The sequence below is a fragment of the Oreochromis aureus genome, linkage group 10 (assembly GCF_013358895.1).
Source record: "Oreochromis aureus strain Israel breed Guangdong linkage group 10, ZZ_aureus, whole genome shotgun sequence".
NCBI lineage: Eukaryota > Metazoa > Chordata > Actinopteri > Cichliformes > Cichlidae > Oreochromis > Oreochromis aureus.
This window is the reverse complement of record NC_052951.1, coordinates 34,586,191-34,608,169: the sequence shown is the minus strand read 5'-3', so window position 1 is coordinate 34,608,169 and position 21,979 is coordinate 34,586,191. Positions and strand designations below refer to the sequence as shown.

General features: G+C 45.7%; 10 non-coding genes across 10 annotated transcripts; 8 read left to right on the top strand and 2 right to left on the bottom strand.

Moving 5' to 3' along the window:
• Window positions 1–2,803: 2,803 nt before the first annotated feature.
• trnaw-cca lies at window positions 2,804–2,875 on the top strand. The gene has a single exon. It is a non-coding gene; the product is annotated as a tRNA-Trp (tRNA).
• Window positions 2,876–5,939: 3,064 nt separating this feature from the next.
• trnaw-cca lies at window positions 5,940–6,011 on the top strand. Its single transcript has one exon. It is a non-coding gene; the product is annotated as a tRNA-Trp (tRNA).
• Window positions 6,012–8,964: 2,953 nt separating this feature from the next.
• On the top strand, window positions 8,965–9,036 carry trnaw-cca. The gene has a single exon. It is a non-coding gene; the product is annotated as a tRNA-Trp (tRNA).
• Window positions 9,037–11,990: 2,954 nt separating this feature from the next.
• On the top strand, window positions 11,991–12,062 carry trnaw-cca. The gene has a single exon. It is a non-coding gene; the product is annotated as a tRNA-Trp (tRNA).
• A 2,121-nt stretch (window positions 12,063–14,183) lies between these two features.
• On the bottom strand, window positions 14,184–14,265 carry trnas-uga. The gene has a single exon. It is a non-coding gene; the product is annotated as a tRNA-Ser (tRNA).
• A 754-nt stretch (window positions 14,266–15,019) lies between these two features.
• On the top strand, window positions 15,020–15,091 carry trnaw-cca. Its single transcript has one exon. It is a non-coding gene; the product is annotated as a tRNA-Trp (tRNA).
• A 1,300-nt stretch (window positions 15,092–16,391) lies between these two features.
• On the top strand, window positions 16,392–16,463 carry trnam-cau. The gene has a single exon. It is a non-coding gene; the product is annotated as a tRNA-Met (tRNA).
• A 1,583-nt stretch (window positions 16,464–18,046) lies between these two features.
• trnaw-cca lies at window positions 18,047–18,118 on the top strand. Its single transcript has one exon. It is a non-coding gene; the product is annotated as a tRNA-Trp (tRNA).
• Window positions 18,119–20,240: 2,122 nt separating this feature from the next.
• trnas-uga lies at window positions 20,241–20,321 on the bottom strand. Its single transcript has one exon. It is a non-coding gene; the product is annotated as a tRNA-Ser (tRNA).
• Window positions 20,322–21,077: 756 nt separating this feature from the next.
• Window positions 21,078–21,149, top strand: trnaw-cca. The gene has a single exon. It is a non-coding gene; the product is annotated as a tRNA-Trp (tRNA).
• Window positions 21,150–21,979: the final 830 nt, after the last annotated feature.

Below are 21,979 nucleotides of genomic sequence, written 5' to 3'. Positions count from 1 at the left end.
GAACACTGTAGACAACTGATCAGCACAGCGCTTCAGGGTGGATGGAGGCACCCAGTTTGGCCCAGCTGCTTTGCGTGGGTCCTGTGTCTTAGAGAGTCTGTTTACATCCCTTTCAAGTATGGAGAGGGTGTCAACTGCTGAGCTTTACTGAGTGGTAGAGGTGATGGGGGAGCCGCAAGTGTTGACCGTCTGGGGTGGGGGCCGGGCCAGCTGGACCGTTCCATTGTTTTCTGAAAGCAACAGGTGTGAATACATTGGATAGGTGTGAATCGTGGCGGAATTAGAGGGCCTCTGTAAATGGAACTGAATCAAAATGGCAAACAAAACACCGCATGCTGCAGGTATACAGAGAACAATGCCATGAGATACATGTAAACACATAGTTGAAAGAAGTAAAGACTGCACCAAAGAGAAACTCACAAAAGTTTTCTAACGAAAAAAACCTTCAAATAACGAGTATAAGTTTTTCATTTTGAGCAAACAAATAGTTTTGAATGATAATGAAATGTAAAGGCAGCTTCAGAGCTGGGCTCGGCTCTCTGAAGCAAACTCATCATATCCAGGATAGTTTTTCACTGTGGACAATGTCACTGTGTCCGCTGTGTTGGATACATTCAGATTTCATGTCTAATTGCGGTGCTTGTGATTACAAACGGTATTACATCTCTACCGATAAGAACCACCATTGACAATCAGCGGGAAGGGTTAAGAGCATCGAAGTGCATCAGCAGAGTGTGTTTGTGAATCAGAACGTCGATTATGCTTAACATGAGGTAAAATAAGGTTCAGAGAAGAGACTTCATGGGTTTATTTCCGAAGTAAAGATATGCAACCCCAAGTGTCAGTGCTTTCACTTCTAAGCGTATACGTGACTATGCGACCCAGTGACTCACACAATGACCTCAGGGATTCTTAAGAGTTAGCAGCTAACGAGGAAATGGTTGGGTGACCCTAGCTTAAAATCTGTTGGGCACACACGAGATCTGACAAGCAGTCCAAGAAGCTCTGAAGCATTAAACGCCGAGGTGACAAAGATTTATAAAAGACAATAATCAAGCGGGTGCTGTCCACTTTCAGAATTCCCTGTTTGTTCATGCAAGATGTTATTCAAGGCCCACTTTTAAGCAGCGCTAGTCTGACAGCACGCGTGTGGAGCAGAGTGGCGCAGCGGAGCGTGCTGGGCCCATAACCCAGAGGTCGATGGATCGAAACCATCCTCTGCTAGGCGCGTCTGTTTTCACGGTACTGAACAACTGTGCTCAGAAAGGCGTCCTTACAAGTCTGGGATAGGTTACCAGGAAGGAGCCATTTACCTTCATAAAACTGGACAAAACAGACTGAACCCAGAAGTTGCCTGACTAAGAACCAAATCCTAGTTACTCTAACCTGTACCGCACATCTGCTTCAAAGCCCATTCACTTTGTGAGCTTAACAGCGTGAGATGACTTGTTTCTAATACAAACACAACAATGGAGGCAATGGTGTACCTGCTGCTAAAGTGATGGTAAACGGTTGGACCACGGTGTTGCTTTGGGTGTACCAAATGGCTAGCTCTGTTTGCCGGGAGACCAGGGACCCAGGTACTGTCGCCTAACTGAAAAACAAACGTGGCGGGAAAAGATTAAGAGGTAAAGATTTGGCATTTTAGCCTTTCTATAGCAGTGATAACAAGTAGCCCCTGCAACAATTTTGATGTATTAATATCTGATTCAAACTTTGTGCACATACCACTGATCGACATCTCCGACCATTATTGTTTATAAAGCCTGGAGAGAAGAAGAGGACTCTACTTGGAGACATGTAAATTTTGTACTGGACTGATTAGTATTTAAGTACAGTGGTTTGAACTGGTGATTGGAAAACTGTCAGTCACTCAGCGCTCAAGACACCGTTGCAACTTTTGAATATGAGCTCCTCCGCCTAATTGCAACCTTTACTTTGTCAAAGGGAACGCTGGCGAAATGGACTTTCGCTGTGAGCAGGGTTTGAACCTCTGCGGGGAGCCCCATTGGTTTCAAATCCAACGCCTTAACCTCTCGGCCATCACAGCTCCCTCAGCTCACCTACACCTTTTGGAGCATGGTGAGAGACGCCTGCTCCAACAGCGCAGGTCCTTTTAGAGATCATCACATACCAGACCACTCCCTACTCAGAAGTCACTTCTCTGGTAAATACCATTAACAGTCGTTGAAGAGACCATTGACTGTGTTGTGTGTGAACTGTAAGGTCTTTTAGTCAGGTAAGATTTCATTCAAGGCTGACAGAACTGGTCTCCTACCTCATATATAGCATTTTGGTGCAGGCGGCGCAAGGAGCCTCTCCAGAGCAGGTTCTGTTGGAGACTGGAGATCATCACGTACAAAAGCACTCCCTACTGAGCAATCACTTCTCAGGTGTGTGTCAGAGTAAGGTCTTTTGTTGTTAGACACTGTCCAAAGACTTTGTCTTTCTCTGACAAGCATCAGTAACAAATATCCATTGTTAAGAATTCGTCTAGCTGGCGGCAAAGCTGATCAGAGCGCGAGCACTGAATGACAGACACTTTGTTCGGCTTTTGATTGACTACTGCAAGCGCGCCGCACCTGGTTTGTACTCTTCTCTCAAAGAGGAGAACCTTTCAAGTATAAGTGGAGATTCTATGTGTGCGTGTTGACATGCATGGTTTGAAATGACATGCGTCTTTGACACAACTTCTTTGCATTCACAAGTTGAACAAGTTGCTGAAAAATTGCTTGTGTGGAAAGAAGACGGACTGGCTTTGCAGAGATTTTCAGATGTTTCAGAGAGAGGCAGCGCTTTGTGGGACCTTGTGGCGCAATGGTAGCGCGTCTGACTCCAGATCAGAAGGTTGCGTGTTCAAATCACGTCAAGGTCAGCCAAGTGTTTCCAGAGTGCGAGGACCACAGGCTGTGACTCTCTTTGCATAGGAAGATTTTTAGTTGCTTGCGGTATGCTCGTGCGTCTCTCAGACATTAAGACCCATGACTCATGGCGTGTCTCCAGTGAGTTGTTGAGGGTGTCAGTGAACACTGTAGACAACTGATCAGCACAGCGCTTCAGGGTGGATGGAGGCACCCAGTTTGGCCCAGCTGCTTTGCGTGGGTCCTGTGTCTTAGAGAGTCTGTTTACATCCCTTTCAAGTATGGAGAGAGGTGTCAACTGCTGAGCTTTACTGAGTGGTAGAGGTGATGGGGAGCCGCAAGTGTTGACCGTCTGGGGTGGGGGCCGGGCCAGCTGGACCGTTCCATTGTTTTCTGAAAGCAACAGGTGTGAATACATTGGATAGGTGTGAATTGTGGCGGAATTAGAGGGCCTCTGTAAATGGAACTGAATCAAAATGGCAAACAAAACACCGCATGCTGCAGGTATACAGAGAACAATGCCATGAGATACATGTAAACACATAGTTGAAAGAAGTAAAGACTGCACCAAAGAGAAACTCACAAAAGTTTTCTAACGAAAAAACCTTCAAATAACGAGTATAAGTTTTCATTTTGAGCAAACAAATAGTTTTGAATGATAATGAAATGTAAAGGCAGCTTCAGAGCTGGGCTCGGCTCTCTGAAGCAAACTCATCATATCCAGGATAGTTTTTCACTGTGGACAATGTCACTGTGTCCGCTGTGTTGGATACATTCAGATTTCATGTCTAATTGCGGTGCTTGTGATTACAAACGGTATTACATCTCTACCGATAAGAACCACCATTGACAATCAGCGGGAAGGTTAAGAGCATCGAAGTGCATCAGCAGAGTGTGTTTGTGAATCAGAACGTCGATTATGCTTAACATGAGGTAAAATAAGGTTCAGAGAAGAGACTTCATGGGTTTATTTCCGAAGTAAAGATATGCAACCCCAAGTGTCAGTGCTTTCACTTCTAAGCGTATCACGTGACTATGCGACCCAGTGACTCACACAATGACCTCAGGGATTCTTAAGAGTTAGCAGCTAACGAGGAAATGGTTGGGTGACCCTAGCTTAAAATCTGTTGGGCCGCACACGAGATCTGACAAGCAGTCCAAGAAGCTCTGAAGCATTAAACGCCGGTGACAAAGATTTATAAAAGACAATAATCAAGCGGGTGCTGTCCACTTTCAGAATTCCCTGTTTGTTCATGCAAGATGTTATTCAAGGCCCACTTTTAAGCAGCGCTAGTCTGACAGCACGTGTGGAGCAGAGTGGCGCAGCGGAGCGTGCTGGGCCCATAACCCAGAGGTCGATGGATCGAAACCATCCTCTGCTAGGCGCGTCTGTTTTCACGGTACTGAACAACTGTGCTCAGAAAGGCGTCCTTACAAGTCTGGGATAGGTTACCAGGAAGGCCATTTACCTTCATAAAACTGGACAAAACATTTGAACCTTGCCTGACTAAAACCAAATCTGGACAAAACAGACTCCCCACCCAGTCCAGAAGTTGCCTGACTTTTAGAACCAAACCTGAATCAGTTACTCTTAACCTGTACTTCAAGACATGCTGAGGAGGTCTGCTTCAAACATCAGCCCATTCACTTTGTGAAACCTTAACACCGCCCTCGTGAGATGACTTGTTTCTAATACAAACACATCTGCTTCACATTCACTGGAGCAATGGTGATGACCTGCTGCTAAAGTGATGGTGTACCTGCTGCTAAAGTGATTGGTTGGACCACGGTGTTGCTTTGGGTGTACCAAATGGCTAGCTCTGTTTGCCGGGAGACCAGGGACCCAGGTACTGTCGCCTAACTGAAAAACAAACGTGGCGCCGGAAAAGATTAAGAGGTAAAGATTTGGCATTTTAGCCTTTCTATAGCAGTGATAACAAGTAGCCCCTGCAACAATTTTGATGTATTAATATCTGATTCAAACTTTGTGCACATACCACTGATCGACATCTCCGACCATTATTGTTTATAAAGCCTGGAGAGAAGAAGAGGGACTCTACTTGGAGACATGTAAATTTTGTACTGGACTGATTAGTATTTAAGTACAGTGGTTTGAACTGGTGATTGGAAAACTGTCAGTCACTCAGCGCTCCAAGACACCGTTGCAACTTTTGAATATGAGCTCCTCCGCCTAATTGCAACCTTTACTTTGTCAAAGGAACAGCTGGCGAAATGGACTTTCGCTGTGAGCAGGGTTTGAACCTGCGCTGGGGAGCCCCATTGGTTTCAAATCCAACGCCTTAACCTCTCGGCCATCACAGCTCCCTCAGCTCACCTACACCTTTTGGAGCATGGTGAGAGCGCCTGCTCCAACAGCGCAGGTCCTTTTAGAGATCATCACATACCAGACCACTCCCTACTCAGAAGTCACTTCTCTGGTAAATACCATTAACAGTCGTTGAAGAGACCATTGACTGTGTTGTGTGTGAACTGTAAGGTCTTTTAGTCAGGTAAGATTTCATTCAAGGCTGACAGAACTGGTCTCCTACCTCATATATAGCATTTTGGTGCAGGCGGCGCAAGGAGCCTCTCCAGAGCAGGTTCTGTTGGAGACTGGAGATCATCACGTACAAAAGCACTCCCTACTGAGCAATCACTTCTCAGGTGTGTGTCAGAGTAAGGTCTTTTGTTGTTAGACACTGTCCAAAGACTTTGTCTTTCTCTGACAAGCATCAGTAACAAATATCCATTGTTAAGAATTAGTCTAGCTGGCGGCAAAGCTGATCAGAGCGCGAGCACTGAATGACAGACACTTTGTTCGGCTTTTGATTGACTACTGCAAGCGCGCCTTAGCACCTGGATTTGTACTCTTCTCTCAAAGAGGAGAACCTTTCAAGTATAAGTGGAGATTCTATGTGTGCGTGTTGACATGCATGGTTTGAAATGACATGCGTCTTTGACACAACTTCTTTGCATTCACAAGTTGAACAAGTTGCTGAAAAATTGCTTGTGTGGAAAGAAGACGGACTGGCTTTGCAGAGATTTTCAGATGTTTCGGAGAGAGGCAGCGCTTTGTGGGACCTTGTGGCGCAATGGTGGCGCGTCTGACTCCAGATCAGAAGGTTGCGTGTTCAAATCACGTCAAGGTCAGCCAAGTGTTTCCAGAGTGCGAGGACCACAGGCTGTGACTCTCTTTGCATAGGAAGATTTTTAGTTGCTTGCGGTATGCTCGTGCGTCTCTCAGACATTAAGGCCCATGACTCATGACGTGTCTCCAGTGAGTTGTTGAGGGTGTCAGTGAACACTGTAGACAACTGATCAGCACAGCGCTTCAGGGTGGATGGAGGCACCCAGTTTGGCCCAGCTGCTTTGCGTGGGTCCTGTGTCTTAGAGAGTCTGTTTACATCCCTTTCAAGTATGGAGAGGGTGTCAACTGCTGAGCTTTACTGAGTGGTAGAGGTGATGGGGGAGCCGCAAGTGTTGACCGTCTGGGGTGGGGGCCGGGCCAGCTGGACCGTTCCATTGTTTTCTGAAAGCAACAGGTGTGAATACATTGGATAGGTGTGAATCGTAGCGGAATTAGAGGGCCTCTGTAAATGGAACTGAATCAAAATGGCAAACAAAACACCGCATGCTGCAGGTATACAGAGAACAATGCCATGAGATACATGTAAACACATAGTTGAAAGAAGTAAAGACTGCACCAAAGAGAAACTCACAAAAGTTTTCTAACGAAAAAAACCTTCAAATAACGAGTATAAGTTTTTCATTTTGAGCAAACAAATAGTTTTGAATGATAATGAAATGTAAAGGCAGCTTCAGAGCTGGGCTCGGCTCTCTGAAGCAAACTCATCATATCCAGGATAGTTTTCACTGTGGACAATGTCACTGTGTCCGCTGTGTTGGATACATTCAGATTTCATGTCTAATTGCGGTGCTTGTGATTACAAACGGTATTACATCTCTACCGATAAGAACCACCATTGACAATCAGCGGGAAGGGTTAAGAGCATCGAAGTGCATCAGCAGAGTGTGTTTGTGAATCAGAACGTCGATTATGCTTAACATGAGGTAAAATAAGGTTCAGAGAAGAGACTTCATGGGTTTATTTCCGAAGTAAAGATATGCAACCCCAAGTGTCAGTGCTTTCACTTCTAAGCGTATACGTGACTATGCGACCCAGTGACTCACACAATGACCTCAGGGATTCTTAAGAGTTAGCAGCTAACGAGGAAATGGTTGGGTGACCCTAGCTTAAAATCTGTTGGGCACACACGAGATCTGACAAGCAGTCCAAGAAGCTCTGAAGCATTAAACGCCGAGGTGACAAAGATTTATAAAGACAATAATCAAGCGGGTGCTGTCCACTTTCAGAATTCCCTGTTTGTTCATGCAAGATGTTATTCAAGGCCCACTTTTAAGCAGCGCTAGTCTGACAGCACGTGTGGAGCAGAGTGGCGCAGCGAGCGTGCTGGGCCCATAACCCAGAGGTCGATGGATCGAAACCATCCTCTGCTAGGCGCGTCTGTTTTCACGAGTACTGAACAACTGTGCTCAGAAAGGCGTCCTTACAAGTCTGGGATAGGTTACCAGGAAGGAGCCATTTACCTTCATAAAACTGGACAAAACAGACTGAACCCAGAAGTTGCCTGACTAAGAACCAAATCCTAGTTACTCTAACCTGTACCGCACATCTGCTTCAAAGCCCATTCACTTTGTGAGCTTAACAGCGTGAGATGACTTGTTTCTAATACAAACACAACAATGGAGGCAATGGTGTACCTGCTGCTAAAGTGATGGTAAACGGTTGGACCACGGTGTTGCTTTGGGTGTACCCAAATGGCTAGCTCTGTTTGCCGGGAGACCAGGGACCCAGGTACTGTCGCCTAACTGAAAAAAACAAACGTAGCGGAAAAGATTAAGAGGTAAAGATTTGGCATTTTAGCCTTTCTATAGCAGTGATAACAAGTAGCCCCTGCAACAATTTTGATGTATTAATATCTGATTCAAACTTTGTGCACATACCACTGATCGACATCTCCGACCATTATTGTTTATAAAGCCTGGAGAGAAGAAGAGGACTCTACTTGGAGACATGTAAATTTTGTACTGGACTGATTAGTATTTAAGTACAGTGGTTTGAACTGGTGATTGGAAAACTGTCAGTCACTCAGCGCTCCAAGACACCGTTGCAACTTTTGAATATGAGCTCCTCCGCCTAATTGCAACCTTTACTTTGTCAAAGGAACGCTGGCGAAATGGACTTTCGCTGTGAGCAGGGTTTGAACCTGCGCGGGGACCCCCATTGGTTTCAAATCCAACGCCTTAACCTCTCGGCCATCACAGCTCCCTCAGCTCACCTACACCTTTTGGAGCATGGTGAGAGCGCCTGCTCCAACAGCGCAGGTCCTTTTAGAGATCATCACATACCAGACCACTCCCTACTCAGAAGTCACTTCTCTGGTAAATACCATTAACAGTCGTTGAAGAGACCATTGACTGTGTTGTGTGTGAACTGTAAGGTCTTTTAGTCAGGTAAGATTTCATTCAAGGCTGACAGAACTGGTCTCCTACCTCATATATAGCATTTTGGTGCAGGCAGGCGCAAGGAGCCTCTCCAGAGCAGGTTCTGTTGGAGACTGGAGATCATCACGTACAAAAGCACTCCCTACTGAGCAATCACTTCTCAGGTGTGTGTCAGAGTAAGGTCTTTTGTTGTTAGACACTGTCCAAAGACTTTGTCTTTCTCTGACAAGCATCAGTAACAAATATCCATTGTTAAGAATTCGTCTAGCTGGCGGCAAAGCTGATCAGAGCGCGAGCACTGAATGACAGACACTTTGTTCGACTTTTGATTGACTACTGCAAGCGCGCTTCGCACCTGGATTTGTACTCTTCTCTCAAAGAGGAGAACCTTTCAAGTATAAGTGGAGATTCTATGTGTGCGTGTTGACATGCATGGTTTGAAATGACATGCGTCTTTGACACAACTTCTTTGCATTCACAAGTTGAACAAGTTGCTGAAAAATTGCTTGTGTGGAAAGAAGACGGACTGGCTTTGCAGAGATTTTCAGATGTTTCGGAGAGAGGCAGCGCTTTGTGGGACCTTGTGGCGCAATGGTGGCGCGTCTGACTCCAAATCAGAAGGTTGCGTGTTCAAATCACGTCAAGGTCAGCCAAGTGTTTCCAGAGTGCGAGGACCACAGGCTGTGACTCTCTTTGCATAGGAAGATTTTTAGTTGCTTGCGGTATGCTCGTGCGTCTCTCCAGACATTAAGGCCCATGACTCATGACGTGTCTCCAGTGAGTTGTTGAGGGTGTCAGTGAACACTGTAGACAACTGATCAGCACAGCGCTTCAGGGTGGATGGAGGCACCCAGTTTGGCCCAGCTGCTTTGCGTGGGTCCTGTGTCTTAGAGAGTCTGTTTACATCCCTTTCAAGTATGGAGAGGGTGTCAACTGCTGAGCTTTACTGAGTGGTAGAGGTGATGGGGAGCCGCAAGTGTTGACCGTCTGGGGTGGGGGCCGGGCCAGCTGGACCGTTCCATTGTTTTCTGAAAGCAACAGGTGTGAATACATTGGATAGGTGTGAATCGTAGCGGAATTAGAGGGCCTCTGTAAATGGAACTGAATCAAAATGGCAAACAAAACACCGCATGCTGCAGGTATACAGAGAACAATGCCATGAGATACATGTAAACACATAGTTGAAAGAAGTAAAGACTGCACCAAAGAGAAACTCACAAAAGTTTTCTAACGAAAAAACCTTCAAATAACGAGTATAAGTTTTTCATTTTGAGCAAACAAATAGTTTTGAATGATAATGAAATGTAAAGGCAGCTTCAGAGCTGGGCTCGGCTCTCTGAAGCAAACTCATCATATCCAGGATAGTTTTTCACTGTGGACAATGTCACTGTGTCCGCTGTGTTGGATACATTCAGATTTCATGTCTAATTGCGGTGCTTGTGATTACAAACGGTATTACATCTCTACCGATAAGAACCACCATTGACAATCAGCGGGAAGGGTTAAGAGCATCGAAGTGCATCAGCAGAGTGTGTTTGTGAATCAGAACGTCGATTATGCTTAACATGAGGTAAAATAAGGTTCAGAGAAGAGACTTCATGGGTTTATTTCCGAAGTAAAGATATGCAACCCCAAGTGTCAGTGCTTTCACTTCTAAGCGTATACGTGACTATGCGACCCAGTGACTCACACAATGACCTCAGGGATTCTTAAGAGTTAGCAGCTAACGAGGAAATGGTTGGGTGACCCTAGCTTAAAATCTGTTGGGCACTACGAGATCTGACAAGCAGTCCAAGAAGCTCTGAAGCATTAAACGCCGAGGTGACAAAGATTTATAAAGACAATAATCAAGCGGGTGCTGTCCACTTTCAGAATTCCCTGTTTGTTCATGCAAGATGTTATTCAAGGCCCACTTTTAAGCAGCGCTAGTCTGACAGCACGTGTGGAGCAGAGTGGCGCAGCGAAGCGTGCTGGGCCCATAACCCAGAGGTCGATGGATCGAAACCATCCTCTGCTAGGCGCGTCTGTTTTCACGGTACTGAACAACTGTGCTCAGAAAGGCGTCCTTACAAGTCTGGGATAGGTTACCAGGAAGGAGCCATTTACCTTCATAAAACTGGACAAAACAGACTGAACCCAGAAGTTGCCTGACTAAGAACCAAATCCTAGTTACTCTAACCTGTACCGCACATCTGCTTCAAAGCCCATTCACTTTGTGAGCTTAACAGCGTGAGATGACTTGTTTCTAATACAAACACAACAATGGAGGCAATGGTGTACCTGCTGCTAAAGTGATGGTAAGCGGTTGGACCACGGTGTTGCTTTGGGTGTACCCAAATGGCTAGCTCTGTTTGCCGGGAGACCAGGGACCCAGGTACTGTCGCCTAACTGAAAAACAAACGTGGCGGAAAAGATTAAGAGGTAAAGATTTGGCATTTTAGCCTTTCTATAGCAGTGATAACAAGTAGCCCCTGCAACAATTTTGATGTATTAATATCTGATTCAAACTTTGTGCACATACCACTGATCGACATCTCCGACCATTATTGTTTATAAAGCCTGGAGAGAAGAAGAGGACTCTACTTGGAGACATGTAAATTTTGTACTGGACTGATTAGTATTTAAGTACAGTGGTTTGAACTGGTGATTGGAAAACTGTCAGTCACTCAGCGCTCCAAGACACCGTTGCAACTTTTGAATATGAGCTCCTCCGCCTAATTGCAACCTTTACTTTGTCAAAAGGAACGCTGGCGAAATGGACTTTCGCTGTGAGCAGGGTTTGAACCTCGCTGGGAGGAGCCCCCATTGGTTTCAAATCCAACGCCTTAACCTCTCGGCCATCACAGCTCCCTCAGCTCACCTACACCTTTTGGAGCATGGTGAGAGAGCCTGCTCCAACAGCGCAGGTCCTTTTAGAGATCATCACATACCAGACCACTCCCTACTCAGAAGTCACTTCTCTGGTAAATACCATTAACAGTCGTTGAAGAGACCATTGACTGTGTTGTGTGTGAACTGTAAGGTCTTTTAGTCAGGTAAGATTTCATTCAAGGCTGACAGAACTGGTCTCCTACCTCATATATAGCATTTTGGTGCAGGCGGCGCAAGGAGCCTCTCAGAGCAGGTTCTGTTGGAGACTGGAGATCATCACGTACAAAAGCACTCCCTACTGAGCAATCACTTCTCAGGTGTGTGTCAGAGTAAGGTCTTTTGTTGTTAGACACTGTCCAAAGACTTTGTCTTTCTCTGACAAGCATCAGTAACAAATATCCATTGTTAAGAATTAAGTCTAGCTGGCCGGCAAAGCTGATCAGAGCGCGAGCACTGAATGACAGACACTTTGTTCGGCTTTTGATTGACTACTGCAAGCGCACTTCGCACCTGGATTTGTACTCTTCTCTCAAAGAGGAGAACCTTTCAAGTATAAGTGGAGATTCTATGTGTGCGTGTTGACATGCATGGTTTGAAATGACATGCGTCTTTGACACAACTTCTTTGCATTCACAAGTTGAACAAGTTGCTGAAAAATTGCTTGTGTGGAAAGAAGACGGACTGGCTTTGCAGAGATTTTCAGATGTTTCGGAGAGAGGCAGCGCTTTGTGGGACCTTGTGGCGCAATGGTAGCGCGTCTGACTCCAGATCAGAAGGTTGCGTGTTCAAATCACGTCAAGGTCAGCCAAGTGTTTCCAGAGTGCGAGGACCACAGGCTGTGACTCTCTTTGCATAGGAAGATTTTTAGTTGCTTGCGGTATGCTCGTGCGTCTCTCCAGACATTAAGGCCCATGACTCATGACGTGTCTCCAGTGAGTTGTTGAGGGTGTCAGTGAACACTGTAGACAACTGATCAGCACAGCGCTTCAGGGTGGATGGAGGCACCCAGTTTGGCCCAGCTGCTTTGCGTGGGTCCTGTGTCTTAGAGAGTCTGTTTACATCCCTTTCAAGTATGGAGAGGGTGTCAACTGCTGAGCTTTACTGAGTGGTAGAGGTGATGGGGGAGCCGCAAGTGTTGACCGTCTGGGGTGGGGGCCGGCCCAGCTGGACCGTTCCATTGTTTTCTGAAAGCAACAGGTGTGAATACATTGGATAGGTGTGAATCGTAGCGCGAATTAGAGGGCCTCTGTAAATGGAACTGAATCAAAATGGCAAACAAAACACCGCATGCTGCAGGTATACAGAGAACAATGCCATGAGATACATGTAAACACATAGTTGAAAGAAGTAAAGACTGCACCAAAGAGAAACTCACAAAAGTTTTCTAACGAAAAAAACCTTCAAATAACGAGTATAAGTTTTTCATTTTGAGCAAACAAATAGTTTTGAATGATAATGAAATGTAAAGGCAGCTTCAGAGCTGGGCTCGGCTCTCTGAAGCAAACTCATCATATCCAGGATAGTTTTTCACTGTGGACAATGTCACTGTGTCCGCTGTGTTGGATACATTCAGATTTCATGTCTAATTGCGGTGCTTGTGATTACAAACGGTATTACATCTCTACCGATAAGAACCACCATTGACAATCAGCGGGAAGGGTTAAGAGCATCGAAGTGCATCAGCAGAGTGTGTTTGTGAATCAGAACGTCGATTATGCTTAACATGAGGTAAAATAAGGTTCAGAGAAGAGACTTCATGGGTTTATTTCCGAAGTAAAGATATGCAACCCCAAGTGTCAGTGCTTTCACTTCTAAGCGTATACGTGACTATGCGACCCAGTGACTCACACAATGACCTCAGGGATTCTTAAGAGTTAGCAGCTAACGAGGAAATGGTTGGGTGACCCTAGCTTAAAATCTGTTGGCCGCACACGAGATCTGACAAGCAGTCCAAGAAGCTCTGAAGCATTAAACGCCGAGGTGACAAAGATTTATAAAGACAATAATCAAGCGGGTGCTGTCCACTTTCAGAATTCCCTGTTTGTTCATGCAAGATGTTATTCAAGGCCCACTTTTAAGCAGCGCTAGTCTGACAGCACGTGTGGAGCAGAGTGGCGCAGCGAAGCGTGCTGGGCCCATAACCCAGAGGTCGATGGATCGAAACCATCCTCTGCTAGGCGCGTCTGTTTTCACGGTACTGAACAACTGTGCTCAGAAAGGCGTCCTTACAAGTCTGGGATAGGTTACCAGGAAGGAGCCATTTACCTTCATAAAACTGGACAAAACAGACTGAACCCAGAAGTTGCCTGACTAAGAACCAAATCCTAGTTACTCTAACCTGTACCGCACATCTGCTTCAAAGCCCATTCACTTTGTGAGCTTAACAGCGTGAGATGACTTGTTTCTAATACAAACAACACAACAATGGAGGCAATGGTGTACCTGCTGCTAAAGTGATGGTAAACGGTTGGACCACGGTGTTGCTTTGGGTGTACCCAAATGGCTAGCTCTGTTTGCCGGAGACCAGGGACCCAGGTACTGTCGCCTAACTGAAAAACAAACGTGGCGGAAAAGATTAAGAGGTAAAGATTTGGCATTTTAGCCTTTCTATAGCAGTGATAACAAGTAGCCCCTGCAACAATTTTGATGTATTAATATCTGATTCAAACTTTGTGCACATACCACTGATCGACATCTCCGACCATTATTGTTTATAAAGCCTGGAGAGAAGAAGAGGACTCTACTTGGAGACATGTAAATTTTGTACTGGACTGATTAGTATTTAAGTACAGTGGTTTGAACTGGTGATTGAAAAACTGTCAGTCACTCAGCGCTCCAAGACACCGTTGCAACTTTTGAATATGAGCTCCTCCGCCTAATTGCAACCTTTACTTTGTCAAAAGGAACGCTGGCGAAATGGACTTTCGCTGTGAGCAGGGTTTGAACCTGCGCGGGGAGCCCCCATTGGATTTCAAATCCAACGCCTTAACCTCTCGGCCATCACAGCTCCCTCAGCTCACCTACACCTTTTGGAGCATGGTGAGAGACGCCTGCTCCAACAGCGCAGGTCCTTTTAGAGATCATCACATACCAGACCACTCCCTACTCAGAAGTCACTTCTCTGGTAAATACCATTAACAGTCGTTGAAGAGACCATTGACTGTGTTGTGTGTGAACTGTAAGGTCTTTTAGTCAGGTAAGATTTCATTCAAGGCTGACAGAACTGGTCTCCTACCTCATATATAGCATTTTGGTGCAGGCGGCGCAAGGAGCCTCTCAGAGCAGGTTCTGTTGGAGACTGGAGATCATCACGTGCAAAAGCACTCCCTACTGAGCAATCACTTCTCAGGTGTGTGTCAGAGTAAGGTCTTTTGTTGTTAGACACTGTCCAAAGACTTTGTCTTTCTCTGACAAGCATCAGTAACAAATATCCATTGTTAAGAATTCGTCTAGCTGGCCGGCAAAGCTGATCAGAGCGCGAGCACTGAATGACAGACACTTTGTTCGGCTTTTGATTGACTACTGCAAGCGCGCCGCACCTGGATTTGTACTCTTCTCTCAAAGAGGAGAACCTTTCAAGTATAAGTGGAGATTCTATGTGTGCGTGTTGACATGCATGGTTTGAAATGACATGCGTCTTTGACACAACTTCTTTGCATTCACAAGTTGAACAAGTTGCTGAAAAATTGCTTGTGTGGAAAGAAGACGGACTGGCTTTGCAGAGATTTTCAGATGTTTCGGGAGAGAGCAGCGCTTTGTGGGACCTTGTGGCGCAATGGTGGCGCGTCTGACTCCAGATCAGAAGGTTGCGTGTTCAAATCACGTCAAGGTCAGCCAAGTGTTTCCAGAGTGCGAGGACCACAGGCTGTGACTCTCTTTGCATAGGAAGATTTTTAGTTGCTTGCGGTATGCTCGTGCGTCTCTCCAGACATTAAGGCCCATGACTCATGACGTGTCTCCAGTGAGTTGTTGAGGGTGTCAGTGAACACTGTAGACAACTGATCAGCACAGCGCTTCAGGGTGGATGGAGGCACCCAGTTTGGCCCAGCTGCTTTGCGTGGGTCCTGTGTCTTAGAGAGTCTGTTTACATCCCTTTCAAGTATGGAGAGAGGTGTCAACTGCTGAGCTTTACTGAGTGGTAGAGGTGATGGGGGCCGCAAGTGTTGACCGTCTGGGGTGGGGGGCCGGGCCAGCTGGACCGTTCCATTGTTTTCTGAAAGCAACAGGTGTGAATACATTGGATAGGTGTGAATCGTAGCGGAATTAGAGGGCCTCTGTAAATGGAACTGAATCAAAATGGCAAACAAAACACCGCATGCTGCAGGTATACAGAGAACAATGCCATGAGATACATGTAAACACATAGTTGAAAGAAGTAAAGACTGCACCAAAGAGAAACTCACAAAAGTTTTCTAACGAAAAAAACCTTCAAATAACGAGTATAAGTTTTTCATTTTGAGCAAACAAATAGTTTTGAATGATAATGAAATGTAAAGGCAGCTTCAGAGCTGGGCTCGGCTCTCTGAAGCAAACTCATCATATCCAGGATAGTTTTCACTGTGGACAATGTCACTGTGTCCGCTGTGTTGGATACATTCAGATTTCATGTCTAATTGCGGTGCTTGTGATTACAAACGGTATTACATCTCTACCGATAAGAACCACCATTGACAATCAGCGGGAAGGGTTAAGAGCATCAAGTGCATCAGCAGAGTGTGTTTGTGAATCAGAACGTCGATTATGCTTAACATGAGGTAAAATAAGGTTCAGAGAAGAGACTTCATGGGTTTATTTCCGAAGTAAAGATATGCAACCCCAAGTGTCAGTGCTTTCACTTCTAAGCGTATACGTGACTATGCGACCCAGTGACTCACACAATGACCTCAGGGATTCTTAAGAGTTAGCAGCTAACGAGGAAATGGTTGGGTGACCCTAGCTTAAAATCTGTTGGGCCGCACACGAGATCTGACAAGCAGTCCAAGAAGCTCTGAAGCATTAAACGCCGAGGTGACAAAGATTTATAAAAGACAATAATCAAGCGGGTGCTGTCCACTTTCAGAATTCCCTGTTTGTTCATGCAAGATGTTATTCAAGGCCCACTTTTAAGCAGCGCTAGTCTGACAGCACGTGTGGAGCAGAGTGGCGCAGCGGAAGCGTGCTGGGCCCATAACCCAGAGGTCGATGGATCGAAACCATCCTCTGCTAGGCGCGTCTGTTTTCACGAGGTACTGAACAACTGTGCTCAGAAAGGCGTCCTTACAAGTCTGGGATAGGTTACCAGGAAGGAGCCATTTACCTTCATAAAACTGGACAAAACAGACTGAACCCAGAAGTTGCCTGACTAAGAACCAAATCCTAGTTACTCTAACCTGTACCGCACATCTGCTTCAAAGCCCATTCACTTTGTGAGCTTAACAGCGTGAGATGACTTGTTTCTAATACAAACACAACAATGGAGGCAATGGTGTACCTGCTGCTAAAGTGATGGTAAACGGTTGGACCACGGTGTTGCTTTGGGTGTACCCAAATGGCTAGCTCTGTTTGCCGGGAGACCAGGGACCCAGGTACTGTCGCCTAACTGAAAAACAAACGTGGCGGAAAAGATTAAGAGGTAAAGATTTGGCATTTTAGCCTTTCTATAGCAGTGATAACAAGTAGCCCCTGCAACAATTTTGATGTATTAATATCTGATTCAAACTTTGTGCACATACCACTGATCGACATCTCCGACCATTATTGTTTATAAAGCCTGGAGAGAAGAAGAGGGACTCTACTTGGAGACATGTAAATTTTGTACTGGACTGATTAGTATTTAAGTACAGTGGTTTGAACTGGTGATTGAAAACTGTCAGTCACTCAGCGCCCAAGACACCGTTGCAACTTTTGAATATGAGCTCCTCCGCCTAATTGCAACCTTTACTTTGTCAAAGGAACGCTGGCGAAATGGACTTTCGCTGTGAGCAGGGTTTGAACCTCGCTGGGACCCCCCATTGGTTTCAAATCCAACGCCTAACCTCTCGGCCATCACAGCTCCCTCAGCTCACCTACACCTTTTGGAGCATGGTGAGAGACGCCTGCTCCAACAGCGCAGGTCCTTTTAGAGATCATCACATACCAGACCACTCCCTACTCAGAAGTCACTTCTCTGGTAAATACCATTAACAGTCGTTGAAGAGACCATTGACTGTGTTGTGTGTGAACTGTAAGGTCTTTTAGTCAGGTAAGATTTCATTCAAGGCTGACAGAACTGGTCTCCTACCTCATATATAGCATTTTGGTGCAGACGGCGCAAGGAGCCTCTCAGAGCAGGTTCTGTTGGAGACTGGAGATCATCACGTAAAAAGCACTCCCTACTGAGCAATCACTTCTCAGGTGTGTGTCAGAGTAAGGTCTTTTGTTGTTAGACACTGTCCAAAGACTTTGTCTTTCTCTGACAAGCATCAGTAACAAATATCCATTGTTAAGAATTCGTCTAGCTGGCCGGCAAAGCTGATCAGAGCGCGAGCACTGAATGACAGACACTTTGTTCGGCTTTTGATTGACTACTGCAAGCGCACTTAGCACCTGGATTTGTACTCTTCTCTCAAAGAGGAGAACCTTTCAAGTATAAGTGGAGATTCTATGTGTGTGTGTTGACATGCATGGTTTGAAATGACATGCGTCTTTGACACAACTTCTTTGCATTCACAAGTTGAACAAGTTGCTGAAAAATTGCTTGTGTGGAAAGAAGACGGACTGGCTTTGCAGAGATTTTCAGATGTTTCGGAGAGAGAGGCAGCGCTTTGTGGGACCTTGTGGCGCAATGGTAGCGCGTCTGACTCCAGATCAGAAGGTTGCGTGTTCAAATCACGTCAAGGTCAGCCAAGTGTTTCCAGAGTGCGAGGACCACAGGCTGTGACTCTCTTTGCATAGGAAGATTTTTAGTTGCTTGCGGTATGCTCGTGCGTCTCTCCAGACATTAAGGCCCATGACTCATGACGTGTCTCCAGTGAGTTGTTGAGGGTGTCAGTGAACACTGTAGACAACTGATCAGCACAGCGCTTCAGGGTGGATGGAGGCACCCAGTTTGGCCCAGCTGCTTTGCGTGGGTCCTGTGTCTTAGAGAGTCTGTTTACATCCCTTTCAAGTATGGAGAGGGTGTCAACTGCTGAGCTTTACTGAGTGGTAGAGGTGATGGGGAGCCGCAAGTGTTGACCGTCTGGGGTGGGGGCCGGGCCAGCTGGACCGTTCCATTGTTTTCTGAAAGCAACAGGTGTGAATACATTGGATAGGTGTGAATCGTAGCGGAATTAGAGGGCCTCTGTAAATGGAACTGAATCAAAATGGCAAACAAAACACCGCATGCTGCAGGTATACAGAGAACAATGCCATGAGATACATGTAAACACATAGTTGAAAGAAGTAAAGACTGCACCAAAGAGAAACTCACAAAAGTTTTCTAACGAAAAAACCTTCAAATAACGAGTATAAGTTTTTCATTTTGAGCAAACAAATAGTTTTGAATGATAATGAAATGTAAAGGCAGCTTCAGAGCTGGGCTCGGCTCTCTGAAGCAAACTCATCATATCCAGGATAGTTTTCACTGTGGACAATGTCACTGTGTCCGCTGTGTTGGATACATTCAGATTTCATGTCTAATTGCGGTGCTTGTGATTACAAACGGTATTACATCTCTACCGATAAGAACCACCATTGACAATCAGCGGGAAGGGTTAAGAGCATCGAAGTGCATCAGCAGAGTGTGTTTGTGAATCAGAACGTCGATTATGCTTAACATGAGGTAAAATAAGGTTCAGAGAAGAGACTTCATGGGTTTATTTCCGAAGTAAAGATATGCAACCCCAAGTGTCAGTGCTTTCACTTCTAAGCGTATACGTGACTATGCGACCCAGTGACTCACACAATGACCTCAGGGATTCTTAAGAGTTAGCAGCTAACGAGGAAATGGTTGGGTGACCCTAGCTTAAAATCTGTTGGGCCACACACGAGATCTGACAAGCAGTCCAAGAAGCTCTGAAGCATTAAACGCCGAGGTGACAAAGATTTATAAAAGACAATAATCAAGCGGGTGCTGTCCACTTTCAGAATTCCCTGTTTGTTCATGCAAGATGTTATTCAAGGCCCACTTTTAAGCAGCGCTAGTCTGACAGCACGTGTGGAGCAGAGTGGCGCAGCGGAAGTGCTGGGCCCATAACCCAGAGGTCGATGGATCGAAACCATCCTCTGCTAGGCGCGTCTGTTTTCACGGTACTGAACAACTGTGCTCAGAAAGGCGTCCTTACAAGTCTGGGATAGGTTACCAGGAAGGAGCCATTTACCTTCATAAAACTGGACAAAACAGACTGAACCCAGAAGTTGCCTGACTAAGAACCAAATCCTAGTTACTCTAACCTGTACCGCACATCTGCTTCAAAGCCCATTCATTCACTTTGTGAGCTTAACAGCGTGAGATGACTTGTTTCTAATACAAACACAACAATGGAGGCAATGGTGTACCTGCTGCTAAAGTGATGGTAAACGGTTGGACCACGGTGTTGCTTTGGGTGTACCCAAATGGCTAGCTCTGTTTGCCGGGAGACCAGGGACCCAGGTACTGTCGCCTAACTGAAAAACAAACGTAGCGGAAAAGATTAAGAGGTAAAGATTTGGCATTTTAGCCTTTCTATAGCAGTGATAACAAGTAGCCCCTGCAACAATTTTGATGTATTAATATCTGATTCAAACTTTGTGCACATACCACTGATCGACATCTCCGACCATTATTGTTTATAAAGCCTGGAGAGAAGAAGAGGACTCTCTACTTGGAGACATGTAAATTTTGTACTGGACTGATTAGTATTTAAGTACAGTGGTTTGAACTGGTGATTGGAAAACTGTCAGTCACTCAGCGCTCCAAGACACCGTTGCAACTTTTGAATATGAGCTCCTCCGCCTAATTGCAACCTTTACTTTGTCAAAAGGAACGCTGGCGAAATGGACTTTCGCTGTGAGCAGGGTTTGAACCTGCGCTGGGAGCCCCCATTGGATTTCAAATCAACGCCTTAACCTCTCGGCCATCACAGCTCCCTCAGCTCACCTACACCTTTTGGAGCATGGTGAGAGACGCCTGCTCCAACAGCGCAGGTCCTTTTAGAGATCATCACATACCAGACCACTCCCTACTCAGAAGTCACTTCTCTGGTAAATACCATTAACAGTCGTTGAAGAGACCATTGACTGTGTTGTGTGTGAACTGTAAGGTCTTTTAGTCAGGTAAGATTTCATTCAAGGCTGACAGAACTGGTCTCCTACCTCATATATAGCATTTTGGTGCAGACGGCGCAAGGAGCCTCTCAGAGCAGGTTCTGTTGGAGACTGGAGATCATCACGTACAAAAGCACTCCCTACTGAGCAATCACTTCTCAGGTGTGTGTCAGAGTAAGGTCTTTTGTTGTTAGACACTGTCCAAAGACTTTGTCTTTCTCTGACAAGCATCAGTAACAAATATCCATTGTTAAGAATTCGTCTAGCTGGCCGGCAAAGCTGATCAGAGCGCGAGCACTGAATGACAGACACTTTGTTCGGCTTTTGATTGACTACTGCAAGCGCACTTCGCACCTGGATTTGTACTCTTCTCTCAAAGAGGAGAACCTTTCAAGTATAAGTGGAGATTCTATGTGTGCGTGTTGACATGCATGGTTTGAAATGACATGCGTCTTTGACACAACTTCTTTGCATTCACAAGTTGAACAAGTTGCTGAAAAATTGCTTGTGTGGAAAGAAGACGGACTGGCTTTGCAGAGATTTTCAGATGTTTCGGAGAGAGGCAGCGCTTTGTGGGACCTTGTGGCGCAATGGTAGCGCGTCTGACTCCAGATCAGAAGGTTGCGTGTTCAAATCACGTCAAGGTCAGCCAAGTGTTTCCAGAGTGCGAGGACCACAGGCTGTGACTCTCTTTGCATAGGAAGATTTTTAGTTGCTTGCGGTATGCTCGTGCGTCTCTCCAGACATTAAGGCCCATGACTCATGACGTGTCTCCAGTGAGTTGTTGAGGGTGTCAGTGAACACTGTAGACAACTGATCAGCACAGCGCTTCAGGGTGGATGGAGGCACCCAGTTTGGCCCAGCTGCTTTGCGTGGGTCCTGTGTCTTAGAGAGTCTGTTTACATCCCTTTCAAGTATGGAGAGAGGTGTCAACTGCTGAGCTTTACTGAGTGGTAGAGGTGATGGGGAGCCGCAAGTGTTGACCGTCTGGGGTGGGGGGGGGCCAGCTGGACCGTTCCATTGTTTTCTGAAAGCAACAGGTGTGAATACATTGGATAGGTGTGAATCGTAGCGGAATTAGAGGGCCTCTGTAAATGGAACTGAATCAAAATGGCAAACAAAACACCGCATGCTGCAGGTATACAGAGAACAATGCCATGAGATACATGTAAACACATAGTTGAAAGAAGTAAAGACTGCACCAAAGAGAAACTCACAAAAGTTTTCTAACGAAAAAAACCTTCAAATAACGAGTATAAGTTTTTCATTTTGAGCAAACAAATAGTTTTGAATGATAATGAAATGTAAAGGCAGCTTCAGAGCTGGGCTCGGCTCTCTGAAGCAAACTCATCATATCCAGGATAGTTTTTCACTGTGGACAATGTCACTGTGTCCGCTGTGTTGGATACATTCAGATTTCATGTCTAATTGCGGTGCTTGTGATTACAAACGGTATTACATCTCTACCGATAAGAACC